The sequence below is a fragment of the Elaeis guineensis genome, chromosome 13 (assembly GCF_000442705.2).
Source record: "Elaeis guineensis isolate ETL-2024a chromosome 13, EG11, whole genome shotgun sequence".
In the NCBI taxonomy this organism is placed as follows: domain Eukaryota; kingdom Viridiplantae; phylum Streptophyta; class Magnoliopsida; order Arecales; family Arecaceae; genus Elaeis; species Elaeis guineensis.
In genome coordinates this window covers 64,738,062-64,744,943 of record NC_026005.2, presented here as the reverse complement: position 1 = coordinate 64,744,943, position 6,882 = coordinate 64,738,062, and the positions used below count along the sequence as shown (strand labels likewise).

The 6,882-nt window shown below is 42.8% G+C and overlaps 1 pseudogene; it reads right to left on the bottom strand.

The window, feature by feature from the left end:
• Positions 1 to 513: 513 nt before the first annotated feature.
• LOC140853464 (LOB domain-containing protein 37-like) lies at positions 514 to 1,800 on the bottom strand (annotated as a pseudogene).
• Positions 1,801 to 6,882: the final 5,082 nt, after the last annotated feature.

Here is a 6,882-nt window from a genome sequence, read left to right as displayed (position 1 = left end):
GTGGGGTTGGGCCCCACAACCCGGCGTCATCCCCCACTCCCCAACTACGGAGGGAGAGGAAGCGCCGAATTCGACGCTGACATCCGCCGCACACTTGCAGCCCAGTGGGCCCTACCATCATACTCGATATACCTTCCCCACTTCCATACGCCTCTCTCCCCTCCCAAGAGCCGTCCTCTCTCTGCACGCCAAAACCCATCACCCGTCACACGCTCCTAATCTTTTCTATTTTTTTAATTTATAGATAAACAAGACAAACATCTGGATAAAATACCAGGGACATAGTCCTTCCAAAACTCAACTTGCTGTTTTCGTTTTAGTTTATTAAAGTAAACTTGTCGCTTCCGGAGACTTCGATTGAAAAATGGTTGGGGTGGTGCGATGCCTCGTCACCCCTGACGCGGCGCCGTGCCCAAGCGTGTCCCGATCGGCGGAGCACCCGATCCTCCGTCCCCCGGGCCCCAACTTGATTTTTTCTTCCAAATTATTAATAACAAAAAAGAAAGCCCCGAATAGAAAAACGCAGGACCTTTTTATTTATTTAATTTAATTCCGGATAATACACTTCGTAGTTAGGAAAAAGAGCGGTATGCTCACCGGCTCCCTCATCTTCCCTCCAGTTGAGGAAATCCAGACCGGTAGTTGCAACAGGGTCGCAACAAAGAGAGAGAGAGAGAGAGAGAAAAAAAAAAAAAAAAAAAGCAAATCAAAACCCTCATTGACTACAATCTGACTCGAAAGTTACTGGGGGGTGTCAAACCCCACCACCACACATACCAACAACAAGTAATTCCGATCAAAAGCTCTTCTCAGACGAAGAGGTTGAGGAGCCGTGGCTGGCGATCGCCACCGCTCTCGCCGCTCGTCGTCACGGAACCCTCAGAGGTCATCGACGGAGTCGCCGGCCTCCGCCGCTCCTGCACCCGCACCGCGCCGGGACCCGGGGTCAGGCAAAGGTCCAGATCGCACTGCGGCGCCGCCAGGTCGTCGGCGGCGGCGGCGGAGGCCTTCCGCCGCTTGGCCTCGGAGGATGGGGACCACCCTCCCGCCCTCGGCCGCCCGTAGAGGAACCCGCCTTCCCCTCCCACGCCAGCGGCGACGGCGCCGTGGTCGGCCGCGGCGGGGTCGAGCTCTGGAAGCGGTTTGAGAGTCCCGCCGCGGAGAACCGTCTCCACCGCCGCCTGGCAGAGGTGCCAGTTCCCGCTCCACAGAAGCCCCGCCGCGCCGTTCACCGGGGTTGATCGTCCGCCCGCACGCTTCGAACAACAGCGACTGGAACAAAGCTAACGACCCAAAGACAAGGGTTAGAAAGAAGGAACATCAAAAGACCTCGGAGAGGAAGCTAGGTTACGATCTAGTGGGCATTTCGTGGGGAATACCAGGGGCGCTGAGACTCGGAGACGGCAGAGATGAAGGACATGAGGCCGGCGCGGCCGAAGAATTGGCGACGAAGACGGTGGCATGGCCCTGAGCCACGGGGGCTCTCGATCCATTGGAGACACGGCCGGAGAATGCAGGTCTCGCTGCATCCCTTCCGGAGAACTCGGCAGCCATTGCAGCTCATCCTCCCCTCCTCAGTCGGCGGCCAGATCTCATCAACCAGCTGTCGCCTGCGACGCAACCAATCCCGAACCCTAAAACGCCGGAGATTTCCCGACGCAGGTCAGAGCTACTTCGCCACCCACTTAATTTTTCTAAGAAAAAAGAGATTTTTTTTTTTTTTTTTTTTCAATTTGAAATTACTTGGGGAAGAAGTAACGAGCACGGTAAGGAGGAGGAGGAGGGACGAACCAAAGGAGGTGGGGTGGGGGAATATATAAGGGTCACCGGGGGTTAGCTAAACTCGATCCTGGGGTTAAGTAAGTTGGGGTCGGGTTACCGCCTTGGGTTTGGGGTTAAAAGGGCGTGGGGGATTAAGTTCCGAACTCCTGGGGTGAGGGGCGACTCCGTGTTTCCGCGGCTGGTCCCCATCTCCACCGTCCGATTCTTCTGGGGCGTAAATATCAATGTGCCAACTAGTCGCATCTTTGTCCTATTTTATTTTATTGTTTTCTTTCACTAAGATCCTCCGTAAGTTTTGAATTTGTAAAGGAGGTATTAGCATTTAATATTTGGGCAATGACCATTGACGGGTCACGGCACCCTTTACCAACCGCCCCGTCTGCGCCCACTGACGCCCGTCCGGTCTCTCTAGTTTTGCCATTACGCCCCCAACAATCGCCGAGTTTTTATTTACATACCTTCTTGGTGGTGGAAAAAGTTAAGGGCCTTTATTTTTTTTTTTTAAATGATGTGGCACAGCTTAAGATCGGCAAAGTAGGATCTGATGTAGGTTCGATCTATCGTAAAAATAAATTTAAATTATAAATAAATTATTCTATTTAATTTATTTAATATTTAAAATAAATTTAAATTTTAAAAATTTAGTCCATTTAATTCGTTCAATATTCAAAATCGGATAATCTGTTTAACCTATTTAATCAATTTAATATTTAAATTTTATTTAATTTATTAAAAATTAATTAAAAATTTATTTAATATATTTAATTTATTTTATTTTATTTATTTATTTAATTTGATTTATTTAATAAATTGATTAATACGATTGGATCAAATTATCTGTTTAATAAACAAGTATATTTAAATATAAATTATTGATATGTTTAATAAATAAATATTATTTAGGTCGATAAATTTTTAATCCGATCCGAATTGAGTTGGTCCATATCTGATGTAATTGCCACCTCTAACATAATCACACTCCTTTGCATAGATATAGCCACTGGTATTAGAAAAGATAATGTCATGCGTTTTTTTTTTTTTTGTAACATATATACCATGCTCCGAATTTACTCGAATATTCACCTAACCTACATGTATTGCAACAATCCCTAATTGTCACATCGGTATAAGGAATTGAGTGGCAATCGGAAGCAAGTATGACACTTCTCCATTCCCAAGAGCTCCCACATGCTTGGCCGGATCCTCATCAATTATTGGCTAACAAAGAGCCACATCTTACAACAGATTTGAACTAGGACTTCATGTTTGTTAATCGTGAGATTCTTTTCAATGTCGATGCGCTGGTTATAGGATTCTTGCCTCGTCATTGGCCATTATATGCCCACTAGTTTGTCATACAATTTTTGTTATATAAGAAATCTGCTATTTAAGTTAATGTCATCCAACTGAATACATTAAATACTGCTTTCTAAAGGCAGGATTCAACCCTAGGTTTTTAAAGCAAGAGACGTAAGGGTTCGCTTTATAAATTCAAAGCTAACCAGGACGCTACATGCAAAATATATATGGTCCTGTACTTCATGTACATGTACTTAATTGTTATCCTGGGGAACCTCTGGGCTTTGGCTGTGGTCCAGATGCCTTTTCCTCTGTTGAGAGGATGAGAATGCGACGTGGCGTCCATAATGGTCGTAACACTACCGGGGGGGCCGGTGATATAATTTTCTCTTGGGACAAGTTGAGAGTGGGAGGGGTTCCCATCAATTATTGGAATCCCGTCTCGGTGACAGGCACCAGCTTATTCACGGATAGGTATGGGCGAGTACCGATCCCCACCAAGTGAGCTTACTTTTGTCCCTGTAGCTTAATTTTTCTGGATCGAGTTATTTAAATCTTTCTTTCTTTGTTTTCAACCGGTAACACATACATGAGTTTGCAAATACCTTTGCTCTTTGGTTGCAGTCCTAACACTCTTTTTGTCCTCCTTATCGGCTCTAGCTACGATTAGGGCTCCTGATCTCTATTAATTGTAAGCCCATGATATAAAATCCCTGTCCAAAACTCTATTACTAAAATGTGGGTTTAGGCATGTTAAATTGCACTTGAATAGCGCAAAAAGATAGTACAAAGTGCAACAGCATGAATAGCACAAAATGATTTCTGCAGCTGCTGTTATGTATATTATGGGAAAACCAAAATTGAGGAACTATACTTGCTTGTGTTATTAGAAGCTTAACTATTGAAGTCTTCTTGAAAATATCTCTAGAAGATAGTTTAATTTCTATGGAAATCTTGCTAAATCTGTACATGATTAGCAAGCTTTCTTATAGGGTTGCATTATGGAATAGTGAAGCAATGTTGAGACAATCAAGTTAATAGGTTTACACACCGATATCGGTCATTGGAATGTGATCACCTGTTGTCACTGTCAAGCCTAATGGCTTATTGGTGCGTGTGGTTAATTACATCATTGTCTACCTAAAATCAAAATTTTCTTTTTGAGAGAAAAGAACCATGCACTTGTTGTTAAGATTCTGTTGTTCACTTTTTGAGGAGGAGGCTTCTTGTTCCATTGTTATGGTATGAGCATAGGTATGAGCTTAATTATCATCATGGTAACACTGAACAGAGGTGTGTTCACCAAAAGTCCCCAAATAGGCCAGAATTATGGTGAATATCTCTCACTTTCCATAACAAAGCAGCAGACTGGTACTTGTAGCCCTCTCAAATCTAACATGTATAGACGTCTCTATTAGAACTCAGAGCCTAACAGCCTCAATTTTCTTAAGCTAATGACGGGCTGGCGGTATAAGAGAAACCACCAAAGTTTGTGACCACAAGCATCAGTGGCTAGGATTCCCGCCTTCTTAGCTAGTCTACCGTTATTCCTCTACCTCACGCAAGGGCTACAAATCGCAATTTTTATTATTCCTCTACCTTAAGCAAGGGCTACTAATCTCAAGTTTTATTAAGAAAGGTACATCTAGGAGTCCCTCCGTGGACAAATTTTATGATGTATTCGATTTACAATCAGAATTGAAATTAGAATGCATAGAAATGAAAATCGGAATGGTCATTGTTTCCTATGCATTTCATTCATCATTAGGAAATAGGATTTTAACATCAAGGTCTCCTTCATTGCATTCCCATTTCAGAGCCCGGCTTCTCCAACCATACGTGCCATCAGAGTTTATATGTACGGAGATGAACTTAAAATTGTATGTGCACATGCGGTATTTAAGTGCAGACAAAGATTTGGACCCAAAATAATTTAGCCAAGACACCTTTAGGAAGGTAGTAAAGGTCTATGATGCCTGGAATTTATTAGAAAGCTGACAACTGAAGCGGAAGGAATCAGACCTTGGATGGCACAAAGGATCATCCCCCACTACAGGCGAACAATCTGTAAGAACCAGATTTGACCCTGGCAGTCCATATAAGATTGTTCACATATGTTCTCACTGTAATGCTGTCCCACACATTTTTTCCATGACTTCATGTCTAGGAAAATCTGTCTAAGTGCCAAAATCCAAAGTGGCAACAATGATTTGATCCAGAATCCCCGAGGCTCAGCTATGAACCCCCAGTCTGACAGACGAACTTGTGGAGGACAAACTCTCGAGCATGTGTCCGAACTTTAATGTTGTCCAAGAGACTTGGCAGTAATGGCAGAAGAAGAGAGAGCCTTCCACACCGAAGGCTTCCTTAATATGGGCCACTTCCAACCTGCTAGGTCAACAAAATTTTCCTTGCATTTATTCTTACGATCAACAAGAGATTCCTTTGATCTTTCCTATGGCTGCAATATTGATTGGCCAATTCAAAGTTGACCCGAGCCTATTGGTCGTTTATAATCAATTTTGAGCTCATGCGCAAGCTGGGTTGGGTTAGATTTCAATATTTTGCTGGCTGTGTTGCCCAGCTTTGGTTTGGCAGCTCCAAGAATCTCACACAAGATCAGACAGTATTTGGGCTTCATTATAGCCCATGGACAGGTGAGACGAGAATGGATTTAAATCTCCAAAAGTTTGAAAACCATCCAAACAAACAACAAGAAATACATCGGGGCCTACCACAATGGATTTGAATCTCTAACTTGTGGTGTAATCGACTTTTCTAGATTTATTTAGCCAAACAACGTTTTTTAGCATGGGACTAAAGAGTGAACAGAGAACAGTACCTTTAAAATAAAAAGAAAGATGAAGATTATATTCTTTTCAGCATTTTCTAATACAATTCAAAGCATTGAATCGCATAGTTTTAATCAGGTTAATTAAAATAAGCACCTTAAGTTATTTGCTAAAGAGTCTGGCCTGCAAAATTAGCTTCATCATGGTTAAGATAGTTCTGTTGACTAAATTTTTTTTCTTTTCTGTGCTGCTAAGATAGTTCTGTTGTCCATGGAATGATTATGTCTTGCATAACAATTTACACCTTGTCTAAGTATGAGAATTATGAAATATAATCAGTAAAACAAACCTTAAATGAATTATTTATTTATCCAAAAAAAAAAAATTAAGAGAATCTAAGAAATAGAATGGTACAACTCCTAAATTTGCATGTATCATCATTTTTATAACTTTTCTGTATTATTTCTGATAGTGTGGTAACTTGGACAAACTAGGGCTCTAACCTTCTTTGAAGCAAGAAAGTCCATTCATGGCTCCCGGCCTTTTCGGCCAGAGGCGACCCCCTTTTTTTTGTCTTTTTATGGCTGTTTAGTTAGATTTGAAGGTCGGGTCCGGCCATACAAAATAGTAAAATGGTAGTTTCACGGAGCTTACTAAACTTGATATCCCTCTTCTATCCTTGCTGCTTCGGAACGTTGCTGAGGCGTGAGAGGCGTGCATCCATCAATGGTTAGGCGTTTGCAACTCGAATCGTCATAAGGATGTTTTGTCACTCTTTTCTCTTGGCTTTTGCGGCGCAGATGTCACCGAGTATTTCCTCGGTTCCCCTACATTGTGGAGATGAGCTCCCGCGCCTTAGACTTGTTCGCAGGGCAGAGTAGACTGGATTCAGATTGGGCTCAACTCAATGTGTAGCTGAATTTAGTCAGGCCCAAGCCCGACAAAATTTGGCCTTCAGGCTTATTTGGCAGGATTGAGCTCGGTAGTCATTTGAAATTAGAAATTCAAA